This window comes from Pseudophryne corroboree, chromosome 5 (genome assembly GCF_028390025.1).
Source record: "Pseudophryne corroboree isolate aPseCor3 chromosome 5, aPseCor3.hap2, whole genome shotgun sequence".
Taxonomy (NCBI): Eukaryota; Metazoa; Chordata; class Amphibia; order Anura; family Myobatrachidae; genus Pseudophryne; species Pseudophryne corroboree.
In genome coordinates this window covers 304,075,875-304,103,173 of record NC_086448.1, presented here as the reverse complement: position 1 = coordinate 304,103,173, position 27,299 = coordinate 304,075,875, and the positions used below count along the sequence as shown (strand labels likewise).

The following is a 27,299-nucleotide window of genomic DNA, read 5'->3' as shown; positions in this document are numbered from 1 at the left end:
TATAGCCATATGAATGTGTCTTAAAGTGTCATACACAATGGATTCCAATGGGAATCTATAACAGCTGCTTATGTGGTATTCCAGTTGCCTGAAATAGAGATCTGTTGTCTATACATTTAACAGATACATTTTATATCATATATATATATATATATATATATAGACATACACAGTTACATATTTATATTTTTCTATAAATAAATATTTTAATAGCGCTGTCTTGATTGTTTGTTTAAATAATAAAGGGCAGAGATGTTATCTTTGTGGCAAACAGAGTATAGACACAGCGGTAGACGTACTTTATTAATGGGCGATATGGGGGAGATTCGGTAGCAGCGCCATTATGTGCACTGATACCACTTCTACCCCATGTATAAAGGAGGGAGATGTGTGCTATATGACAGGGTTGCTTTCGACAGCTGCAGTTGTCATTGCCCATACACCACAGCTGGGACAGCTCTGACCCTGGCTGTGGCGGCTGCAGGCTCCTGGCTGTGTGTGAGATCTCGCAAGAGTAGCATGATCTCAGTAAGCAGGGGGGTATGGCGGGGATCGCCTGGGTGGTGTGTGGGGGTTGGGGAGGGGGTACCTCTCCCCAATTCCACCATCAGAGATGTTAATACATCTCGTCGTAACCTCTTCCTGCTTCTCCTCGGTAAAAAGCAAAGCAGGAAGCGTTATACCCATACGATATGTGCGGGTATAATACATCTACCTCTCACAGAAGGTATGCTGATGGAGAGACTTGCATTTCATCTGGGATTGGACAAAACTCCAAATCTGTCAATACCAAAAGTGATATGTAGCAAAAGATTTGGTATCACTCCTGGACATCTTGGAAAGATTTGTGCGCAAATTTTCCCCAAAAATTAATAAAACAATATAGATTCTAAGCTTTCCATTGGCCAGCCATAATACTAGAGCAGCAAAGAGAGGTTGACCCCAGAGTGGAGTAGTGAAAGGAGATGTGTAAGGGACAAGTTTGAAACATTTACTAACCTGATCTGAAAGCATAAATGTGAATTTAATGTTAGGAAAACGCAATTTCTAGGAAGCCTACACACAGTGCCAGATTAAGGTCCACATGGGCCTGGAGCTGAAATTTACAAAGGGCCTAATTGCCCGCCGCCACATGGGGTGTGGCTAGTGGTGTGGGGGTGTGGCCTTCCTTCAGTCACCTAAATTGCCATCTCCACTTCACTTATCAACAGTGTAATGTGAAAGTTAACAAACAAAAGGAAACCCCCTGTAAATAGCAGTGCCGCTTATACACAATGATCCCACGGTAGGAATGCCCCTTATACACATAATAATTCCCCGTGGCAACAGTGCTTCTTATACTGTACACATAATAAATGTCCGCGGTAGCAATGCCACTTACATACATATTAACGTCCACAGTATCAATACCGCTTATACCCATAATGCCCACAAGGTATCAGTGCCGCTTATACACATAATAAATGCCGCTTATTCCACATACAACTGACGGAAACGCAGTACCGCCCTGTTCCAACCCACTTTAACCCATAATAAAAGAAGGTATCAGGAATACCTAGGGAGCACAATAACAAATTTATAAAAAAGGAATATTATATAGACATTATGCACACAGAATAACAATATATCATTAAAAATATATTAAATGAACAATTGAACAAGACTCCTTTTATCTTCAAATCATTAAGGTTACCCAATAAGGGTTTATGAACAGAAATCCTTAATCGATGGTATCCAATCCTAAAAAGCGCCATATAGAATTTTAGTTTCATTAGTTGTATTCCGTTAAAGTTAGTTGTGCTTATTTATTCCAGCAATGTCAGTCTCTGGAGGGGGGGCGTCTGACTGTACGGTTCAAAAAGAGTGCGGCGCTAAGCTCCACCTCATAGTTGTTACACTTATCCCCACAGCATCGTGGGTAAAGTACTTTGGCAGCATTGTGAGTGTGTGCAGCTGCTCGGATTCTCCATTCCCAGTGTTGGTTAATAGCATCTTGGATATACAGTAACTTTGTACAGTAACTACAAATATCAAAGGTGGAGCATAGCGCTGGGACGTTTACATACAGAGCCCAGGCGACCTCCTTTTGTCAGCGTAAAAGTTATTCCGTTATATCATTGCTGTGGGGATACGTTTAACATCTAGGAGGTGGAGCATAGTGCCGTGCTCTTTTTTGGGTAAATGTATGATCTGGCAATATGGGGGAGAAGCGGTATCAGCGCACGTTATGTGTGCTATACCACTTCTCCCCCATGTATGATGGCTACTGTGCGGCTATCTAAAAGATAGCAGGCAGATATGCGCGGGCAAAGTATGAACGGTCAGCATCGCTGACCATTCCGACACCTGCAGCTGTCGATTTGGACAGCTGCAGGTGGCGATGCCCATACACTACAGCAGGGACAGAGCTGTCCCTGACTGTGGAGGGTGCCGGCTCCGGACTGCGTTGGGGTTCTCACCTGAGTAGCGAGTTCCCGCGCATGCGCAGAGGAGCCAGCCGGGTAGGAGACACAGCACGTGGGGGGAGCGCTTCGGCAGACAAGATGTTAATACATCATGTTGATGTCCCTTCCTGCTTCGCCTCAGTAATGAGGCGACGCAGGAAGTGTTATAGCGGCATGATGCGTGCGGCTATAATACATTTACCTATTTGAACCGTACAGTCAGACGCGCGCCCCCCCCCCCCCCCCCCCCCTCTCCAGAGACTGACATTGCTGGATAAATAAGCACAACTAACTTTATCAGAATACAACTGTTGAAACTAAAATTCTATATGGCACTTTTTAGGATTGGATGCCATCGATTCAGGATTTCTGTCCATAAACCCCTATGGGTAACCTTAATGATTAGAAGATAAGAGAAGTCTTGTTCAATTGTTCATGTAATATATTTTTAATGACATACAGTATTGTTATTATGTATGCATAATGTGTATGTACAGTAATATTCATTTTTAATAAATATGTTATGAAACGCCCCAGGTATTCCCATTTCCTTTTTTGTTGTTACTTATCCCTGGCATCACAGTACTGCAGCATTACATGAGAATTCTATATACAATAATATAGCGATTGGCCAAACAGTTTTGGTGCCTTGATAAGCGCTAGGTATTCATTTGTTGTTTCACTTTTATCCCTACCTACCACCACATACACACACAGTACACACAACAAACACGCACCACCACATATACACACACACACAGTACACACACATACGCTACCAGTAGCAGGACTTTTGCCCGGGGCGCCGCTTTCCGGAGGGCGCAGGGCGCCATCCGGAGGGCGCCGCACCAGGGCAAGATCCGCTGCTGCTGTGTGCCGCCCGCTGGCCCCCTGCTGCCGCTGTGAAGGGAAACTAGACGCGTACACGTATAGTTTCCCTTCGTGGAGAGGTCCTTTACTGTGCGGTGCGCGATGATGTCATCGCGCACCGCACAGCAAAGGTCCTCTCCACGAACTTCGTGGAGAGGACCTTTGCTATGCGGTGCGCGATGACGTCATTGCGCACCGCACATCATTTCAGTCTGTACAGGGGGCGTAAATGACCACGCCCCCTGTACAAAGCCACGCCCCCTATTGCCGCCCGGGGCGCACAGAGCGCCAGAACCGGCCCTGTACACTACACACACACGCACATCACCACATATATACACACAGTACACACACCACTGCCACATATACACACACACAAACACTACACACACCAGCGCTACATATACACACACAATCAGTACATACAGTACACACACCACCAGATATGCACACGCAGCACACACTACACACACGCACCACCGTATATACACACACGCAGTACACACTACCACATATATACACCCACAGTACACACACACCACTGCCACATATACACACAAACACTACACACACCACTGCTACAGATACACACGCATACAGTACACACACACACACATATACACAAACAGTACACACTACACACACACCACCACATATAGACACAGTACACACACCTACAGTACACACCCACACCACTGCATATACACACTCACATTACACACACATACAGTACATACACCTACAGTACACACTACACACACCACAACATATACACACACAGTACACACCACCACATATGTACACGTAGCGCACACTACACACACATAAAGCACCCACAACCATATATGCACATACACACACATATAGACACAGTACAAACACCACGACATATACACACGCACACAGTACACACACCACGAGATATGCACATGCAGCGCACACTACACACACATAAAGCACACACCCACCCGCAACCATACACACACACACACACACACACACACACCACCACATATAGACACAGTACACACACATACAGTACACACACCACTGCATATACACTACATACATATACAGTACACAAACACACCACCACATATATATATATATATATACACACACACACCACTGCATATACACATGCACAGTACAGACTACATAAACATACAGTACATGCACACACACTACCACATATACACACAGTACACACAGACAGTACACACACATCACCACATAGTGCATAGTGCACACTACACACAGTACACACTACACAGACATACAGTACACACAAACACTACAAACACACATACAGTACCATACCCTCCAACTGTACCTTTTTAATAGGTACAGTACTTTTTTTCATGGTCTGTACCGATTTTTGCCTCTCCAAACTTCCATTGAAAGTATAGGAAAAGGGGTGTGGCCACGCCCCCTTTACACGCGGCCACGCCCCTTTTTCGGATTTGTACCGATTTTTCTGTGTAAAATGTTGGAGGGTATGCAGTACACACCATCACATGTACATACATATACACCACTACATGCACACAAACACTACACACACAGTACACAAACCAATCGATGCTACTTATCCAGAAGCCATTGTACAACTTAAAAATACCAGGCTTCATGCAGCAGCTCCTCGTGCAGTCTGAGCGGGTGGAGCTTGTAAGTAACAGGCTCAGTCAGGACCCCGGAGAAGGAGAGACTGGGGGAGAAATGCGGCCACCGCACTGCCTGCACCGTTCTGTGACTCTTGGTGAGAGTACTGGCGTCTGGGCATGGGAGAGAGGACAGTCGCTGACAGTCTGTGACAGGAAAAAGTTTTTTTTCCTGTCATGGCTGTCAGTCTCCTGTGGGCCTGTTTGCAATGGGGGGCCTGGAGCTGCAGCTCCATCCGCCCCATTGTTAATCTGGCCCTGCCTACACACCACGTCAAGCCTACGGTACCATCAAGGATTAAGGAGTTATAAGCCAAAACTCACAATTTAGTACATGAGTTGAAATGCCAGGAGATGACACTGTTGAAGTAATTTGTGTAACAGCAATGTTACAGCAACAGTAACCCCAAGTCAAAGGTATCAGAAAAGGGGGCATGGTCTAACATAAAGAGGGTGTGGCCTCATGGAAATAATGCGTGCATCACTCTGGGGACATGCCCAGCATCCCTGGAAATGCTGGGCTGTCCCCAGAGACTACTGCTTGAACTGTTGGCTCCTCCTCTGTGATAGCAGCCAAGCGCTGCAGGAGAATGTCACATTGCAGCACCCTGCTCCTGTCACTGAGGTAGCCGGCATCTTGTTGTCACCCCCACCGAGGATGACACCCTGGTGTGGCCTGCATCCCCATAGTGTCGCCATTGCTCCAAGCCTCCTTCTCACATGAGTTTAGTCAAGTGAGAACATTGAATCCTGTTAATGCTCCCCAGATGAAATTGTTACATTGCTTTTGTACGGAGGACAACACAGAGGGAGGAACATAAGCTGGCAGGGTCTGAAAGAGGTACATGATGATATAAGGGAGAAGGATTAATGTGTGGCCGATGGGAGCATAGCTAGCATGACAAAGCTGGGAGTAGGATCTGGTAATTTGACCCCTATTTGATTGAGGAGGGTCTCCATTGAAAACTGAATTTGGCTTAAAAAATGGATAACTCAGAGCAGGGACATAAAAGCTTCTGTATACTTGAATTTATGCATGGTTATGAATAGGTGTGGCTAAAAAGCACAAACACACTACTAGAAAGGGGTTCCACATACTCATGTTCATACAGATTTATATACTATGGGGGAGACTTAATATATCTTTTAGACTCGTGTACTAATAGTAGAAAGTTTCAAAAATGCTTCATACTCTAGAGATATGGTCATATAATCTCTATGGCAAAAGACACAGAAGAGTTAAAACTTCTTATTATGTAAGATAATTCATAACTGCGTGCTACAGACTTTCTATTTCTTGCTACTCTTTCCAAGAAAATTAAAAGCTTAAAAGTCAAAACACATTAAAGGGCTTAGTTTTTCAAAGTACCAGTTAACGTAATGACTTCTTTAGCCATATCTCACTGAGTGAACACCAGTTTTATTTGACCTACAGTACTTATCTAAGCATGAAAACTACACTTGACAAGTCAAGTAAAAGCTTTAAAGTAGAGTGAGCATTATCAAGTAAAGGACTTAATGACTGTGCAAAATTCCAATAAAAAAAAAACTCTCTCTCTTTCTACAGACATATATATATATGAAGATAGAGGTATTTCTTCAGGTACCAAAATAAATGAATGATACTGTATATGTGCAGAAAGGAACAGCACTCTAGAAACAGTTTTAATGCCTAATCTACTTGATTTTGTTTGGTACAAGAAACAGCAAAATGTTTCAGGTCTGCTCAGGACTAGGGTGGCCAATACTGGGAATTTTTTTTAATCCCGGGTATCGGGATTGAAAATGGTGGGATTATTTTTTTCCTGTGTGTCCCCACGTCCCCCCCGCCCCTCCCCACCTGCCTCGCACCGCACAACTCACCATACTACATGGACGGGTGGGAGGAAAACTTCCTTCAGGCTCGGTGGCGGGTGACGGGCGGCTTTACTTTGGGCTCAGCCGCGGCTGACTGCACAGCGTGACCGCTGACTACACGTCATGATGTGCATGGGGAGCAGGGAGGAGGGAGCCGGGCAGTTTATTTCCGGGAACCTTACATGTTTTGTTTGTCATGTTTAGTATGTTATTAATCTAATTGCTATACCTGTTTGAGTTTTCCAGTCTAAAGAGTGTTATGACTCAGAGCGGGGTATATTTGTTGGACGATGGCCTACTGGCCAAAGCTGAAACTGGTATAGTTTCATTTACGGATGAGGACACTGAAAAATTACTATTCGATAAATTAGAGTTTGAGGCCTTACCAGCCGAAACCCCTGTGGATTTGTTTTACAAAGTGCTTAAACACAGACAAAAAGAGGTTGATTTGACTTTACATGGTCAATTTTTGTCGGAATACCTCAGGAGAAAACAAATCCCCCGGGGTTTCCGTATCTCTAACGTTCCAACATTGGGTAGAAACAACCCTGTCTTCTGCAGCCGGTGGTGTGGAGTATTGAACAAATGTTCGCTTGACCTCATGACCCTGGTAGTGGAGGAAGTTGGCATTGAGTTAAAGAAATGATCTACTGAAGTGGATATTACCATCAAATCTCACACCACCGTGCTGCAGAATGACAAAACCCAAAATTGGATCGAACGTCTACAGACACAGGTGGACACTTATAAACGTGATCTAATTTCTTTCAAACGAAAAAAATTGTCCACTGTAACTAACGACTACCAAACGCATACTGTATACCGCTGGTTACTTGGAAACAATACTAGTGAACGTCAGAATAGACAATACACTAGGCGAAGGGCCCAACCGTTTGCCCATGAATTTGTTTCCTCCGCCTCTACCTCAGACACCGATTATTACGAAGGGAACAACGACTCCACTCGTTTTTTAGATCGAGGAGGAGAGGCCTCCTCTACCCGTTCCAGGGTTCTCAGAAGCGGCACAGACCGCACCCGAGGAGAGGGGGGTACCAAGAGAAGAGGGAGGAGGAGACAGTAGGTGACAATGTCTTTAATCTATCTAGCGTAGAACTGAGTCCAGCGGAAACTAAACTTCTTGCCCGAGGTTTATCTTTCGTCCCCACATGCAGAATTAATTCATTCCAACAAACTATAGATCAGTATAAATTTGGCCGCTCCCTCCGTCTGCGGGAGTTCTTTGCTAACAAATCCACTAACAAAGAGATACCTCAATTCAGACCCAAATCGACATTCGATCCTCCATCCTCCAATCCCAGCATCAAAACCTATTTACGGTTAGTCCAAAGAGACTCTGAGAGCTCACCCCCCAAAAGGATGTTTGATAACCTGTCCATAGCCGAGAGGAAAGCATTAAAAACTTTAAAGGATTCTCCCCATATAGTCATCCGCCCGGCGGATAAGGGAGGAGCAATAGTCGTCCAAGATTGGACTGACTATGACATGGAGATCAACCGACAATTAGCAGATGACATGACCTATCAGAAATTAACCACCAATCCGGTTCCTAAAATTAAATCTAAAATCGATCAATTTCTGAAGTTAGGTTTTGAGCAGGGCTACATAAGTGAAGACACATTAAAATATTTGACCATCAATTCACCCAGGTGTCCCATCCTATACACTCTGCCCAAAATTCATAAGACATTAGTTCACCCTCCCGGCAGACCCATTATTGCCGCGGAAGGCTCTCTGTTACAGCCAATTGCTGTCTTTATTGACAGTATCCTACAGCCTTTGGTATTAAAAACTGATAGCTATTTAAAGGACACTGGGGATTTCCTCACACATCTACGGACATTTACCCATCTTAGTGAAGGCACTCTTCTGGCCACTATGGATGTGGGGTCCCTTTATACCGTTATACCACACCACTTAGGTTTGGATGTTATACGTCAATTTCTTTCCAACAGCCCCTGCAAAGATTACCCCACTGAGTTTGTGTTGGAACTGACCTCATTGGTTCTTACGTGCAACCACTTTATGTATAAAAATGATTATTTTCTTCAAATCGCCGGAACCGCGATGGGGTCTAATTTGGCCCCCGCCTACGCTAATCTGTTCATGGCGCACTATGAACATACGTACCTGTTACCTAGGTATGGGCACAAGATTGCCTTCTTTAAACGGTACATTGATGACGTCTTCTTGCTGTGGGAGGGCACCGAGTCTGAGTTTCTTGACATGGTGAACCAATTGAATGCTTTGGATAATCCTATCAAGTTCACATACACAGTATCGGCCACTAACATCACTTTCCTGGATGTCAGTATCACCAGAAATGGTGACCGACTGGACACCTCGTTGTACCGTAAACCCACGGACCGCAATCTGACCTTGCATGCTAGCAGCCATCATCCCCCAGCCCTCAAGGAAGGATTGCCCATATCCCAGTACCTCAGAGCCATGAGGATCAATTCCAACGCAGCACTCAAAGATCAACAATGTAACGAGATCACTTCTCGCTTTCTGGAGCGAGGGTACACTAGCAGTGTACTTACTCGCTGTCTCAATAAAGCGAACAGCATTTTTCATGGACAACAGGTTAAAAACCCCATTCGTAACAATCGGATGATTTGTTCCACTCAGTATGATGGTTCCACAAGTGCAACCAGAAAGGCCCTACGGAAACATTGGCCAATAATAGCCACCGACAACAGTTTGCCTTTTCTTAAAACACCTGCTCCTATGGTTGCATACAAACGAGGGGCCAACCTAAAGCAATTACTAATGAGACCCACGATTTTCCCTGAACAGAACACATCTCAAATCCAGCTTATGCAAGCCAAACCTGGCAGTTTTTCCTGCGGGGGGTGCACAACGTGCAGATCTATGATCACTGGTCCTTTTTTGTATCACCCACACACAGGGAAAAAAATCTTCATCAGATATCATCTCCACTGTCGACTGGATCATGTCGTCTACCTTCTAAAGTGCCCATGTGGGTTATGTTATGTCGGACTAACCGCGCGTCCCTTTCGCGACAGGATGGCAAACCATCGGTCATCCATACACACGGCCCTCAATGTGGGCTTTTCTGACAAACCGGTAGCACGGCACTTTTTGTCAGTTAGACATCAAGTATCTGCCCTGAAGTGTCAGCTGATTGACTGGGTGCCGCCACCTGTTAGTGGAGGCGATCGCACCTTGTTACTTAAACAGAAGGAAAGCTTTTGGATACACAAACTCAATACAGTGTCACCAAAGGGCCTCAATGAGGCCAACCCCCTTAATATTTTTCTTTAGAATTTTATTTTGCCATAGTTGATTGGATACCTTGGAACACACTTTGTATGTTTCAGGGACATAGGGCACTGTGATACAATCAGCACATACAGGCTGGGTTTCGATTTGTGTTTTATATGTTCTATGTCTCTATGTTTTATTTTTTTCATTTTTGTATGTTCTTTTTATGTATAGAGATTAAGAAAGTAAGGACAGTTATTTATACGTCCTTGCTTATGTTTTTTATATATATTTTTCTGTTGTTTCCCGGAGCCTTCCCAGGTCCTATACTAGTCACGAGGGTCCACCAATTTCAATGACCACACCACCCACTATTCCCTTTTATTATTTAAAATCTTTTACTACATTATACCAATGTATTACTATAAAGATATTACACTCACATCAGTATTCAATTTGCCTTTGTTGATCAGATATATGTTTGTTTGTATGCGTAGGGTGAGTTGTGGTCATTTGATCTGGTGCCCTCTTATGTCATTTTTGACATTTCATATTATGGATCATTATTTACATTTGCACTCTTTTTCTTCTGTGGTGATTGACAGGCTACACATAGGTTAATCCAGGATTATACGGGAGGTGACCTCCGGTATACCTCCGAGTCCCTGTGAGCTATGAGTGGACCTGTACATTGATGATTCCACCTGGGGGAGTGTTCATTCTCTGAGAACACCCCCCTCTAGGTTGTACACCTCCTTTAAACATTAGCCAGTGGATAAGCCTAATTACGGTTCTTTCCGCGAGTGGAACGCAGAGACTTCCGGCCAGCGCCACTTCCGCGGAATGGAACGCATGGTGTTCCGGTCGGTGGAACGCAAAAGACGCGTCTCCGGCAGTTGCCCTTCTAAATCGTTAAAATACACTCATTTAAGTAGCTGTGCGTTAGCGATAGCCACTGCCTGTCCTGTGAACCCTGTAACGTTTTACCCAGTTGGTCTGAGTTAGTTATCTGAGAGGTGATCAGTTAATGAGAGACTGGGTTTATACTAATCTCCCTAATTGGCACTTCCTGTGGTTGATCCTTAAATAGTGCTCAGCTGAGGCTGAACTTTATGCAGCTTCCATTTGGCTCTGGACACTTGAGCAGTGGGTATGGTTCTCCTGCAGCTCCCTTCTGACACATGATTACGGTTGGTGATTATTTTTTCCTGTTGTGCCTCCTTACAGACTGAGTGTCTGACACATGTACAGAGCCCACAAGCTGCCATGAGCTATTTCTACATGTAACTAGGTATGATCTTTTCCAAAATGACGTTGTTAGTGTATTTTCTTATGGTGTAGTTACTCTGTTATTTATCTAATAGGTGACTACGCCTTGCAGCTTCCCCTACGTTATAGGCTTTTTAACTTTATTATGTGATCAGGCATGTTGCCAACTTTGAAGGCCATTCCACGCATCTGAGTGATCTGGCTTGCCGTCCAGGTAATCATTTGCCTATCTAAACAGATAGTCCTAACGGTGGAGGTGTCTCTTTATCACACGTGGATTATTTCCAAGTATCTCTTTTTTACATATATAAAAAAACAGCTTTTTAATACGTTTTCTGGTTTTTGTGACAGTCTTCAGGGCCTGGGAGGCACTGGTGGTGTTGGTGTTGAATAAATCTGGGTTCTTATACATATTAATTGTAACTGTTTCTGATTGTATAGGTGATTTAAGTGCCAATCTTGATAAAGGTCCGCATAAGGACCGAAACGTCGATGAAATACGGCATCAACAGTGAACCCGAATAAAAATATACTGAATTTACAAGTGACTTCAGAGACTAATTTCTGGGCGTGAGTGCACCTTCCACCTAGGTGGTTGTTGTGGTATATATGAAGATAGAGGTATTTCTTCAGGTACCAAAATAAATGAATGATACTGTATATGTGCAGAAAGGAACAGCACTCTAGAAACAGTTTTAATGCCTAATCTACTTGATTTTGTTTGGTACAAGAAACAGCAAAATGTTTCAGGTCTGCTCAGGACTAGGGTGGCCAATACTGGGAATTTTTTTTAATCCCGGGTATCGGGATTGAAAATGGTGGGATTATTTTTTTCCTGTGTGTCCCCACGTCCCCCCCGCCCCTCCCCACCTGCCTCGCACCGCACAACTCACCATACTACATGGACGGGTGGGAGGAAAACTTCCTTCAGGCTCGGTGGCGGGTGACGGGCGGCTTTACTTTGGGCTCAGCCGCGGCTGACTGCACAGCGTGACCGCTGACTACACGTCATGATGTGCATGGGGAGCAGGGAGGAGGGAGCCGGGCAGTTTCTGAGCCTCCTGAGGCAGCTCAACGCTGCCCAGCATTAAAAGCACAAAGGGCCGTCTGATCCAGCAATCCCCGGGATTGGAGCTTTCAATCCCGGTATTGAATCCTGGACGATTTTTGGCCTAAATCCTGGGATCCCGCCGATCCTGATCCCAGGATTGGCCACACTACTCAGGACTCTTTATCAAGCTACAGCAGACCTGAAACACTGCTGTTTTATGTGATTCCTTGGGGGGTATTTAAATATTTGAAAAGTCGGTTGGGTGTCTGGTTTTTCCTGTCTATTAGACAGGAAAAACAGACACCCACCTGACTTTTCAAACAATTGAATATCCCCCTTAGAGTCTTACCATGTAGTGAAAGACTGAAAAGCATAATACAAGCAAAAAAGTAATCTACAATGCTTAATAATATCATAAGTAACCGTAACTCAAAACCAACACATTTGTTTTTTTATAAATGAGACCCCAATTAATGTGCTTATTATTCAAGTATATTCCTTTACTACTGTTATTAGGAAAAATGTTAGCTACATATGTCTCCACAACAAACAATATTAGCAAAACTAACTTTCAAATACTAAGACAAATGAATCCAATATTATTTCCGAAACCTTGCATCTTTCTCCTTTTCAAATCAGATGGTACAGTAGTTAACATGAGCAATTTGTCTGAATTCCTAGGATTTTTAAATTAGTGCACTTACTGAAAAATTTAATATTATAAATAATATTTTATATAAAGTTATTGTCTCAAAGTAAACACACACAAGATCGCTGAAGGCAGCTAGCGAGTGGCAATGATTTCCCTGGGCTGTGTTGCAGACAAAAATGTGTATACCACAGTCCTGAAATGCTCACTTCTTCAGATTTAGAGAAACCTTCACTGCTCTGAATCTGTTCTGTTCTAATGCTTCTCCAGGGCTTTTATCCACCATTCCTGTTATTTGTGGTGCTATAAATTCCCATTCCCAACAGAGTCATTTTAAATTAAAGCAAGCCACGAAGGGCAACTAAATTCACACAAGGCTTTCTGTGCTGCCACCAACTGTAGATTCTATGTCATAAGATACCAAATTAGAACTCAAGAAAAACAAAGTATACTTTGCACATTATTATGTGAATATAATATAATTAAACTGCAAAACAGAAGCTCCTATGCAACAATACTGATTTATTGATTAAAAATGATGTAGACCAAAAAGTGTTTTTGACATTTATATGGTTCACTTTTTAGACAATAGTTACAGTACATTAAAACATACATTATCTTTGACCAATAATCATGCTGTGCTACTGTATATGCCAAAAACAAATGGACATGGAATAGTGTAATATTGCCTAAATAACCCGTTAAGTACTTACTAGTAGTGAGGTGGATAAACATTGTACAGTGGAAACCTGTGATGCTTTGTGAGGATGTTAAAATCAGGAGCTGAGTATATTCAGCTCTTGGGGAAATAACATCAATCACTGTGAAGTTGAGCTCTTTTTATTATAATGGATCAATAATTTAATTGAGAAAGCCATTGTCAACCTTTCCTTATATGCCTCATGTATTGTGTTGTTCTCTAATCTATATGACTAACAACATACAGAGATATTTCCAAATTACTTCTATATATAGAGTAAATACACCTCAATTTTCCATTATACAGTATTTAGCGGTTATCTAGATTAAGGTCAGCACTGAGAGCTTACACATTTAATTCATTTAAAGGAATACAGCATTATGTCATGGGCATTGATAAAAATCAACAACTGACCTTTATTTTGTTTTTGCTATGGAGTTGGATCATTATTTATACCTGTGTACATCCTCTATCTAATCATCTCAACACAGACAACACTCAATGCAATCTTTGTTTTTCATGTTCCAGAACAGAGTTAAAAATATAGTTCAGAGATTGCATGCTCTTATGGGGTGATTACCATTAAATAATCGGATCCCTCGAGTTGAATGTATGTGCAGGGCCGTCTTAGCAGCAGTGTAGGCCCCTGGGCACAGCAATGCACTGGGCCCCCTACCCATCCTCTAGTGGTAGGGCTGGGGGGTGCTATGAGCGTAAGCTTAGATGTCCCACAGGTTGTAGGGGGTGTTCTATCTTCTGCTCAGTATGTAGTACCTGGAGCAGTAATTTCTGCTAATTACTCCTTTACTGCACAGATGGTGGGAGATGGGGCGGGAGGGAGAACACAAAACTGTAGGAGGGCATTGGCCTGAATGAAGGGGCCCCGGTACATTCCTTCCAGGGTGGTAGGGGGTGTTTAATACGTAGAGGAGGGGTGGATAGCGGAGTGGACTTAATATTCATCATTTTCTGGTGGGAGGGCAGCTTGCTTGACTGCAGATATCTCAAGTTCCTGAAAATATATTTCTTAGCTTTGAATGGGATAAAAAAACTAGAGAGTCCCACCTTTCAGGAGGTCCTGGGGACTTGGGGATCAGAGTTCAGGAGCCAGAGCAATACACCGCCGAAAATCTAAAAATGCATATTTGGTGTGTGGAGCTGGAGCAGGGACCAGCTGCTGGAAAGCTGATATCTCTGGTTCCGGGCATAGTAGAGACAAGCTGCCAGAGTCCACCGAAAGGGGAGAGTCCCACAGACAGAACCCGAGATATCTGGCTGCGAAGAGCAATTAACAGGCTTGGATGGGGACCACTGCTTTCAATTCGGATATCTCCGGTTCACCAGGGCCGATTTTAAAAATTCTGGTGTCCCTGGAAAGAGGGGACCCTCAGCTATCAGCCTAGGGCTCTTTTTCCCCTGGGCCCTTGGGGAAGAGCCCAATGAGCTCATAAGAAAAGACGGCCCTGTGTATGTGTAAGCATGAAAATGTGAACGCATACATAAGAAGCATGCACTCAGGCCTTACTTATAATAAGTAATACAGTGTTACCCAAACAAGGTTGTCAAGGCGCACTAATAGGCCAGGTTTTAAGGATATCCATGCTTCAGCACGGGTGACAATTAGTATTGTAGTAAGTTTGATTTAACCATTTGTGCTTAAGCATGAATATCCTTAAAGTTTTAGCCTTTGAGAAAGCAAAAGTAGTGAAACGGTCATTACAGTTCCTACTGTGCATCCTAAGCTCCTATTGATTTAACACTGTGATTGTCTGGCCCGCTAATATGGCGGTCTTTGTCTGCAAGGCATGTGTCTCAGCCTGTGCAGTGTGAACCTCTGGACACAACACTATATGTATCAACTCAATTTAAACATTACTATAGTTTTAACATTATAGTGCTGTACTTTGCTGTAGATATATGGATATTGGGCTGACACACTGAACATGTTTTAGTCTTCACAGTATCAGCCTCCTGTCATAGTGCTACATGTATAAATTAAATGTGAATGTGTGAGATCTGTAGCTAAAATACTTGCATATATTATATGAATAGCTGAATACAGAGCCGGCCCTAGGCATAGGCAAACTAGGCAAATGCCTATGGCATTTGGTATGTCTAGGGGCATAAGCAGCTTCTGCTGATTAAAATGATATGCAGTATGCCTATATTGTGTTTGTGATTGTGGCTGTATCTGTATTCCCGGAAATCACTGTTACGTAACAGTTCGTATACAGATACAGTCATAGTCGCACACATAATATAGGCATGGCACATGTAATTTTAATCAGCAGAAGCTGCTTTTGCATCCTAGCCACATAGTAATGCAAGTAAGACACATTTTCATCCAAAAAAGCCCAACGTTAGCAGAGCTGCCAGTTAACTCATGCCAGGCATCTCCTGCTGCATGGCATAATGAGACAGGATGTATGAGGACACATCTGTATCCAAGCAGAGGCGGATGTCAGTGTTAGTGGCCATGTGAGTGCTGTGTGCAGCTGGGTTGGTTGTGCAGTACTGTTCTGCATATGTAACATAGTAACATAGTATCTAAGGTTGAAAAAAGACAATTGTCCATCGGGTTCAACCTATTTGTGATCTCCTATGCACGATTATCTTGTATAAAATTTTGACTGAAGTTGCTGACTGCCGTTCCGATTAACCCCTTTTTTATAATAACCATAGTGCGTGACTATGCCCCGTAACCCTGGATATCCTTATCCATTATGAATTTATCTAACCCATTCTTAAAGGTGTTGACTGAGTTGGCCATTACAACTCCCTCAGTCAGGGAATTCCAAACACGTATCGTCCTTACCGTAAAAAATCCTTTACGCCGTATTGTGTGAAATCTCCTCTCCTCTAACCTGAGCGAGTGTCCACGAGTTCTCTGTGTTGATCTAACCAAAAACAGGTCCTGCGCAAGATCTGTATATTGTCCCCTTATATATTTGTAAATGTTGATCATGTCCCCTCTTAATCTCCTCTTTTCCAGTGTAAACATGCCTAGTCTTGCAAGCCTTTCCTCGTATTCCAGCGTCTCCATACCCTTAATTAGTTTGGTCGCCCGCCTTTGAACCTTTTCTAGCTCCAGGATATCCTTTTTGTAGTAAGGTGCCCAGAATTGTACACAGTATTCAAGGTGTGGCCTCACAAGTGATTTATATAACGGGAGTATAATACTCTCGTCCCTAGAATCAATTCCCCGTTTTATGCATGCTAATATCTTATTAGCCTTCTTTGCTGCAGTCCTACTTTGGGTACTACTGCTTAGTTTGCTATCTATGAGGACACCTAAGTCCTTTTCCAGTACAGAATCCCCTAATTTTACCCCATTTAGTAGGTAGGTGTTATTTTTGTTCTTGTTACCACAGTGCATTACCTTACACTTGTCTGTATTGAAGCGCATTCTCTATTTCGCTGCCCAAGCTTCTAATTTAACTAAGTCATTCTGAAGCATGCCCCTCCGCATTTATAACTTTACACAATTTGGTATCATCTGCAAAAATTGACACCATGCTCTCTAGACCTTCTGTTAGGTCGTTAATGAAAATATTGAACAATAGCGGTCCTAATACTGAGCCTTGCGGCACACCACTTAGCACTTCAGTCCAAGTTGAAAAAGATCCATTAACCACAACGCGCTGCTCCCTATTATCTAACCAGTTTTTGACCCAAGTGCATATTGTGCTTCCTAGCCCTGATTCTTGTAGCTTGTAGATAAGTCTCATGTGTGGTACAGTATCGAACACTTTGGCAAAATCTAAAAAGATTACATCCACCTCTTTACTCTGATCTAGGTTTGCGCTTACTGTTTCATAAAAGCCAAGTAAGTTGGTTTGACAGGATCTGTCCTTCATAAACCCATGTTGATTCCTTTTAATGACCTTATTGACCTCAAGGAACTTCTGAATACTATCTCTTAGAATACCTTCCAATACTTTCCCCACTATAGATGTAAGACTAACTAGTCTATAATTACCTGGTTCAGCTTTACTTCCCTTTTTGAATATAGGCACTACTTCCGCTATACGCCAGTCTTTGGGAACCATACCTGATATTACTGTTATGCACACCTGTGCCTGCAGGAATGTACTGATGTCAGAACTGTTATGCACTCCAGTGCCTGCAGGAATGTACTGGTGTTTGAACTGTTATGCACACCAGTGCCTGCAGGAATGTACTGGTGTCAGAACGGATAGGTATGCAAAACAAATGAACTCACAGACAGACTGGGGAATATGACATTACGTACACAGAAGGTGATAGGGTTACAAAATACACACAAAGTGAACAGAGAAGCCCAGAGGCTAAGGAACTGGGTGTCTCCCTAGTATTAGTAATGCTCAGATGGGAAAAGCAAGATGTTGTGTTTTAATACGTAGAGAACCCGAAATGCTGTTGCTAAGGGCAACAGCAAAACCCTAAAGGGTTACCAACGGGTGTGGCAGTAAACTCCTTGGTCAGAGATGGAATGATAGACACAAGGGGAGTCTCCACAATCCTAATTCTCACTTGCAGTGCACAGGTTCAGCTTACTGCCACTAAACTGACACCTGACACCTTGCACAGTGAGACAGGATATAGGCAGGCAAGTCTTAGAATACAGCCGCAAACTTGCTAAGTTCACAGAGTAGTAAAAGAACCCCAGCAAGTTAAACGACTGACTCCAGTCTTACTGCTAGGTCTGGATTGGCAGAGTGTAGTACCAAATCCCCAGGCCTTTTTGCAGTAAGCAACAACAAATACAAAGCTACACAGTACTGGCTAACTTTCAGGAACTGACTAACCAACAAAGATTCAGCAGCATCTGCTTAACCTGAGAAGAGGCCTTATAAAGCAGGTGCTGTCCACGCCCCACTCAGACCTCACAGACTGTGAGCACAAAAACCAGCACCGGATCCCCTGCCGTGCACAGAGCCTGTAACCACTGCACAGCAAAAGACCCGAACCGGAGTATCAGCTGCGCTCAGGTTACTCCGCTAGCACTTGTCTCCCGGTTGCCATGACGACGTGGCAGCACAGGGCAGGAGACCCTAACAGTACCCCCCCTCTGACGAGGGGTCAAAGAACCCCTACCACCGGGTTTATCGGGGAACTGCGAGAAGAAAGAGCGTATCAGTCTGGGGGCATGAAGATCACAACTGCGCACCCACGACCGCTCCTCCGGGCCATACCCCTTCCAGTGCACCAAAAATGACAGCCGACCCCGAACCATCTTGGAGTCAAGAATCCTTTCAACAACAAACTCCCTCTGGCCACGTATCAGAAGAGGGGAAGGTCTTCCACTGGAAGAAGGATTACTAATCGCCCATTTTAAAAGGGAACAATTAAATGTTTTATTGATACCCAAAGAACGGGGCAGATCTAACTGAAATGCCACCAGATTGATAACCCTGGTGATTTTATAAGGGCCAATGAACCGGGGGCCTAACTTATGAGATGGCTGTCTCAACTTCAAATTCTTGGTAGACAACCAGACGAAGTCTCCTAATTTAAAGCTGCAGGGTCTTTTCCGCTTATCAAAAACCCTTTTGGTCACTAATGACACAGACACAAGGGCTTTCTTCACTTTCCGCCAAATACCTCTAAGGACCAAAACCACAGAGGAACCACCAGGCGTGGAGTCCAGGGGGTCAAAAGAATTGGCCTTAGGATGATGCCCATACACACAAAGGAAGGGAGAGATCCCTGTAGCAGAGTGAGCCGCGTTGTTATAGGCAAACTCCGCCATGGACAGATGAGCAACCCAGTCAGTCTGACACTTGGAGACATAACACCTGAGGAACTGCTCCAAGGACTGGTTCACCCTTTCAGTCTGCCCATTAGACTGCGGATGGTAGCCTGACGACAAGCTGACAGAAATCTGGAGATCGGAACAAAATGCCCTCCAGAATTTGGCCACAAACTGGGATCCGCGGTCAGAGACCACATCAAGTGGCAACCCGTGGAGACGCACAACATGCAGCATAAATAATTCAGACAGGCGTCTGGCCGATGGCAGCCCAACCAGTGGAACGAAGTGCGCCATCTTCGAAAACCTGTCAACGACAACCCAGATGGCTGTCATCCCCGAGGATTTGGGCAAGTCCACCACAAAATCCATTGAAATGTGGGTCCATGGCTTAGATGGGATAGAGAGTGGATGTAATGGGCCAACAGGAACCCCTCTAGGAGTCTTATTTCGGGCACAGATGTCACATGCCCGAACTCACTGATCCACATCCTTAGCCACCGAGGGCCACCACACCGCCCTAGATAGCAACTCCCGAGGTGACCTGCCGACTTCTTGGCATGGAATTCCAGGAACACTCGCTGTCTTAACCTAGGAGGCACAAACAAAAGACCTACCGGAAGGTCTGGAGGAGCCTGCTCCTGTGCTCTAAGGACTAATGATAAGAGGTCTTGGGTAATGCCCACTTTAATACATGATGGGGACACAATGGGCAACGGCTCCTCGGTGGTCTCCTGGATTGGAGCAAAACTACGCGAGAGCGCATCAGCCTTGATGTTTTTTGACCCAGGGCGATATGTTATCAAAAAATTAAAGCGAGCAAAAAACAAAGCCCATCGTGCCTGCCTGGCATTGAGACGCTTCGCTGACTCTAAATATGCCAGATTCTTATGGTCGGTGAGAATTGAGACCACAAACTTAGCCCCCTCAAGCCAGTGTCTCCACTCCTCGAGTGCATCCTTAATAGCCAACAATTCCCGGTTACCCACGTCATAATTCATCTCGGCAGGCGAAAATTTACGGGAAAAGTAAGCACAGGGATGAAGGCGATTATCAGACACTCCCATCTGAGAAAGCACTGCCCCAATACCCATCTCAGAGGCATCCACCTCCACCACAAAAGGACGCTCTGGATCTGGGTGTCGCAGCACCTTGGCCGATACAAATGCCCTTTTGAGACGGGCAAAAGCCGCTTTAGCCTCACAAGACCAGTGAGCAACATCCGCCCCTTTCTTAGTGAGTGCCACCAAGGGCGCCACTATAGACGAAAATCCAGCGATAAATCGTCTATAAAAATTCGCAAAGCCCAGGAAACGCTGAAGCGCCTTCAAACTAGTGGTCTGCACCCAATCCAGGACTGCCTGTACCTTGGAACCCTCCATTTGGAAACCTTCTGGGGAGATAATATATCCTAGAAATGCGATTTGCTGAACTTCAAATTCGCACTTCTCCAGCTTCGCCCCAAGCCGGTGGTCTCTGAGTTTCTGGAGGACTAAGCGTACATGCTTCCGATGTTCCTCCAGGGAATGGGAGAAGATTAGGATGTCATCTAAGTATACAACTAAGAATCTATCCAAATATTCCCTGAGCACATCATTCATGAAATCCTGGAAGACTGCCGGGGCATTACAGAGCCCAAAAGGCATCACCAAATATTCATAATGCCCTGAGTGGGTATTAAAGGCAGTCTTCCATTCATCCCCCTCTCTTATTCGGATTAGATTGTACGCACCGCGTAGGTCAATCTTAGAAAAAATGGTGGCAGTACGAAGCTGGTCAAACAAGACCGAAATGAGAGGCAGTGGGTATGAGTTTTTAATCGTGATACGGTTCAATTCCCTGAAGTCGATGCAGGGTCGCAACGAACCGTCCTTTTTACCCACGAAGAAGAACCCTGACCCAACTGGAGACTGTGAAGGTCTGATAAATCCCTTAGCCAAGTTCTCCTGAATGTACTCTGCCATAGCCTGAGTCTCAGGACGTGACAGGGAGTACAACCTGCTCTTGGGAAGCTTAGCATTTGGCAACAAATCAATGGCACAGTCATAGGGGCGATGGGGAGGTAGTACCTCTGCAACTTTTTTGGAGAACACGTCCGCAAAATCTGCATAACACCCTGGCAATCCTGGCAAACTTAGCTGCGAGAGCCTGACTGGAAGGCTCAAGCAACTCCTGAAACAATCAGTACCCCATCTAAGAATCTCCCCAGAGACCCAGTCAAATTGAGGATTGTGGGCCCTTAACCAGGGTAACCCCAACACCAATGGGGCAAAAGTACAGACAGTCACATAAAAGGACAATTTTTCAGAGTGTGTGGCTCCAATAAACAAAGAAATCTGGCTAGTGCAAGAGGTAATTTTACCTTGGGATAATGGTTCCCCGTTTAACCCACAAATCTCAATTTCCGATGCCAAGGGTACTAAGGGAACAGAGTGTTTCAGGGCGAATTGGCGGTCCATAAAAACCCCGTCGGCCCCACTGTCCACAAAGGCCTCAGTCTTGACAGTTTGACCGAGGATCTTCAAGGTCACCGGAATGATAAAAGTCTTCTTGGGAAATTCTGACTTCTGGCCTGACAGGATATTTCCCATCACCCTCAGGCCCTGAAGTTTTCCGGCTTTTCTGGGCATGATACTACCACATGACCTTTATTCCCACAGTACAAACACAACCCCTGCTGTCTCCTCCGCGTCTTCTCACGCGAGGAGAGGCGGGTAGCCCCAATCTGCATAGGCTCCTCGGAAAATTCCTCAGAGTCTGAGGTTCCCTTGGGAAAGAAGGAAACCTCAGTCTCCCTTTCAAGCCTACGCTCTCTCAGCCGTCTATCCACCCGGATGGATAACTGCATGAGCTGATCCAAGCTATCAGGCAAGGGATATTGTACCAGTTGGTCCTTTATCTGGTTAGAAAGACCTCTTCGGTACTGGTGTCTCAGGGCTGGGTCATTCCACTGGGTATCATGGGCCAACCTCCGAAACTCCGTACAGTAAACCTCAACTGGCCTTCGCCCTTGCTTAAGGATCGAAATCTGAGCCTCGGCTGAGGCCGTCTTGTCAGGGTCATCATACAACATGCCCAGTGCCGTAAAAAAAGCATCAACACTTTTAAGCGATGGACAGTCAGGCTGCAACCCATATGCCCAGACCTGTGGGTCTCCTTGTAGCAAGGAAATCACTATGCCCACCCGCTGAATCTCCGACCCAGAAGACTGAGGCCTAAGCCGGAAGTATAGCTTGCAGCTCTCCTTGAAACAAAAGAACTGCGAGCGATCTCCAGAAAAACGATCCGGGAGATTTACTTTCGGCTCCTTAACCCCTGAAGGTGCTGCTGCTGCGGGAGCTCCGCCAGCGGCCTGGGAGGTGTGCATTTTAATGGACAAATCATTAAATTGTCGAGTCAGGACTTGCACCTGATCGACCACCTGTTGCAACTTATTTTGAGGGGTATGCTCCATATTCCCACAAAATTTCAACAGGAGTATTAGGCTGCTGAATATGTTATGCACACCAGTGCCTGCAGGAATGTACTGGTGTCAGAACTGTTATGCACTCCAGTGCCTGCAGGAATGTACTGGTGTTTGAACTGTTATGCACACCAGTGCCTGCAGGAATGTACTGGTGTCAGAACGGATAGGTATGCAAAACAAATGAACTCACAGACAGACTGGGGAATATGACATTACGTACACAGAAGGTGATAGGGTAACAAAATACACACAAAGTGAACAGAGAAGCCCAGAGGCTAAGGAACTGGGTGTCTCCCTAATATTAGTAATGCTCAGATGGGAAAAGCAAGATGTTGTGTTTTAATACGTAGAGAACCCGAAATGCTGTTGCTAAGGGCAACAGCAAAACCCTAAAGGGTTACCAACGGGTGTGGCAGTAAACTCCTTGGTCAGAGATGGAATGATAGACACAAGGAGAGTCTCCACAATCCTAATTCTCACTTGCAGTGCAAAGGTTCAGCTTACTGCCACTAAACTGACACCTGACACCTTGCACAGTGAGACAGGATTTAGGCAGGCAAGTCTTAGAATACAGCCGCAAACATGCTAAGTTCACAGAGTAGTAAAAGAACCCCAGCAAGCTAAACGACTGACTCCAGTCTTACTGCTAGGTCTGGATTGGCAGAGTGTAGTACCAAATCCCCAGGCCTATTTGCAGTAAGCAACAACAAATACAAAGCTACACAGTACTGGCTAACTTTCAGGAACTGACTAACCAACAAAGATTCAGCAGCATCTGCTTAACCTGAGAAGAGGCCTTATAAAGCAGGTGCTGTCCACGCCCCACTCAGACTGTGAGCACAAAAACCAGCACCGGATCCCCTGCCGTGCACAGAGCCTGTAACCACTGCACAGCAAAAGACCCGAACCGGAGTATCAGCTGCGCTCAGGTTACTCCGCTAGCACTTGTCTCCCGGTTGCCATGACGACGTGGCAGCACAGGGCAGGAGACCCTAACAATTACTGAATCCTTAAAGATCAAAAATAGCGGTTTTGCAAGTTCAGAATGAAGCTCCATTAGAACCCTTGGGTGAATACCATCGGGACCTGGTGACTTATTAATCTTTAAATGTTTTAATCGGTCACAGACTACTTCCTCGCTTAAATAAGTACCTATCAGTGGGATATTCTCATTATTGAGATTATATGTTAGTCCCTGAATTGGGTCCTCTCTAGTAAATACTGTTGAAAAAAACTCATTTAGTGTGTCCGCTATGTCATTATCATTTTTGCTTAAGACTCCCAACTTGTCTTTTAAAGGGCCTATACTCTCCTTCTTTAATCTCTTGCTATTAATGTATTTAAATAATTTTTTGGGATTCGCTTTGCTTTCCTTTGCTACTAATTTTTCAGTTTCTACTTTAGCCGCTCTTATTTCCTTTTTGCATATTTTGTTACATTCCTTATAGTGCTGAAATGACTCTGCTTCCCCGTCAGATTTGTATTTATTTTTTTTTGTGCAAGGGACATTATGTGTACAAGGGCATTAATAAAGGTTGGCATAATGTATAAGGTACATTGTTTATAAGGACATTAATAATGTGTGTCATATGTGTAAGGGGCATTACTGTGTGGCATTATGTGTATAAAGGCATTACTAAAGTGTGGCATTATGTGTATAAGGTGCTTTACTGTGTGGCGTAATGTATAGAAATGGCACTACTGTGTGGTCTAATGTGAATAAAGAGCAATATGGTGTGGTGTAATGTGAATAAGGAGCAATTCAGTGTGATGTAATGTGAATAAGGGGCACTACTGTGAGGAGTAATGTATATAAGGTAAAGTGGTACTACTGTGTGACGTAATGTGAATTAGGGACACTATCGCATGATAAAATGTGAATAAAGTTGCACTACTGTGTGGCATAATTTGAATTTGGGGTACTATTGTGTGGCTATGCCCCTTCCCAGCAAGAACATGCCCCTTTTTGGGCTGTGCCCCGAATATGCGCACTGTTCCTATTTAAAATATAGGGGATAGGAACACCAAAATGAGGACTGCTATGGGTGAGGTATGATGGTGCTGGGAATAGGATGCAGGGTCAAAGGTGGAACTAGCGGCGGTGTTAGGGTGCAGCAGCCAAAATTTTGCCTGAGGTTAATGGCTCCCATATGTTCTATAAAGGTTTCTACTTTACCAGTCCAAATAATTAGGAGATCATCTATATATCTAGTGAAGATAAGACCACTTGAAAAAGGCTCATTCTGTAGAATGATATTCGATATGAATACGGTATCGCCGATTCGTTTGAATGAAAATCTGTCTCTAACTTGTTTTTTTTAGGTCTTGAAGTTGTTGTTGCTCTACCTTGTTTGGTTTGTGTAACATTTAATTGAATTTATTTCTTAGTGTAGTCTCTTCTGTCCAATTAAAAGCACTGGGTGTCTACTTAAATGCCTGATAGTTTGGGAATCGATAACTTGGGCTTTATACTATAGCTGTGAGGTAGCGCTTGTCAATTCTAATTGATATATTTTTAGATATATATTAGAATTTGGTGTTGCTACTAATCATCAATGAAGTAATTGGTCAGAGAAGAATGTCGATGTTGCTCTTACTGTGTGAGCTTTGCTTATTTAAATAAGGAGATTTGTACATTGAATATACTCCGATCTGGGCAGCTTACAATGTAATTTATTTTGAGCATATTGATCTCTAGCGCTAATGTATATATTGCGTGATTTTTTTTCAATTGGTGTTTATTGTTTATATTTTGGTATTTGTTTATATGTTTTAGTTTGGTGTGGGTTGCCATGAACACTGCAACCCCCACCCCCCCTCAGCGCCGGGTTGGTCAAGTCACAGATGTCAGTCTCCCGGATTGGCTGGATCGGGCTGACACAGACGTGGTGGACTCCTGGTTGGTGAGTCATCACCATGGATACCGTTTCCGCCCCCTCCGGCGGCCGGCGGTGATGCGTGACGTGACTCGGTAACGCCCATACCCGGAAGTGCGGGGAGACGCTGGGTGCAGCATGATACACTGGCTACTATAAAGGTATGTGTTTGTTAATGTAACCTTGTCCTGACGAACGGTGCTAATTAACGGCATCTGAAATGTTGATACAAAACTGGCTATGTGCTGTCTACGTTATTGAAAATCCTAGGAGTGCCGCCTGCTATTGTCGCTATACTCAGTTCCTCACAGGTCCTTGGGAGGGCACCCAGGTGCTATCTTGCTATATGTGGAGTGCCGGTCAAATGCATTTTTTTTTTATATATATATACACACACACACACACACACACACACACACACACACACACACACACACACACACACACACACACACACACCCAAATGGTAGGCAATTTAATGCACTGTAGAATAATGTACTGTATAAGCTTTAATTTGCTGAAAAATACCTGCTTATTATAATATTTTCACTGTTAATAAATTCCATTTGAAACCTTTCAAAAACCTCATACACTTTGCTTATACCAGCTTCCTATACCACCTGTCACGATCCGGGTAACTAGACGCCGTTTCTTACCGGTTAGGTGCCTCCTGAGGTTGGCTCAACGAGCCAGGGCCGGGCTGCAGTTTGTATTGCCTGCAGCGCTGGCTTTAGTGGGCCTCCTCAGTGTTTGCACTCGCGGTGGTGCGGCGCTCTTAGTCCCGTTGCGGCTGTCGTTGCCGCGCCCGTGGCTCCCCGCTGGATGTGTGTTCTCCGTGTGCTCTGGCCACCACCTCCATCCCTGTGGCCGCTGAACGCGTGGGCTTCTGCTGTTGCGGCCTCCGCCGCCATTGTTGCCTCACACATGTGTTCTAAGTTCCTAATTCCCCTTCTGCATTCGTCAATGGGCGCAGCCATGTTGGACTTGGATCACATGATCCCGTTTCACCTATCCGCAGTGCTGTAGAGCTGGAGCCTAATTGTCCACCAATACCTGCCATCCTGCTGCTATAAATATCTGGTCCCAGCACTTAGAAGTTGTCAGTGCTTCAATTGTCTCCAGCGATTCCAGTGTGCAGTTCTCTGTGACTCTCCCTGCATTAGCCTGACTCCTTGGTGCATTTCCTCCCCAGTGGTATTCCAGCTTGCTGTGTCCATTGGCTGTGGTGCAACCCGTCTCCATTATTCCTGCACCCAGCACTAACAGCATTTCATGCTCCGGCTTCCCAGCAGCAACTTCTCAGTGTTTCACAGTTTTCCAGCGAACCCCAGCTTCACTTACAGTTTTCCAGCGAACCCCAGCTTCACTTACAGTTTTCCAGCAAACCCCAGCTTCACTTAGTTTTCCAGCGAACCCCAGCTTCACTTATTGTTTATCCACAAACCCCAGTATTGTTTACAGTTTCACCTACTATTCCCA

General features: G+C 44.5%; 1 protein-coding gene and 1 long non-coding RNA gene across 6 annotated transcripts in view; one reads left to right on the top strand and one right to left on the bottom strand.

Moving 5' to 3' along the window:
• Positions 1 to 27,299, bottom strand: part of TPK1 (thiamin pyrophosphokinase 1) — a 1,127,731-nt gene that overhangs the window by 219,369 nt on the left and 881,063 nt on the right. The window lies entirely within an intron of this gene.
• LOC134929005 (uncharacterized) lies at positions 11,306 to 11,920 on the top strand. The gene is made up of 3 exons (XR_010178200.1): positions 11,306 to 11,369; positions 11,443 to 11,561; positions 11,789 to 11,920. It is a non-coding gene; the product is annotated as an uncharacterized LOC134929005 (long non-coding RNA).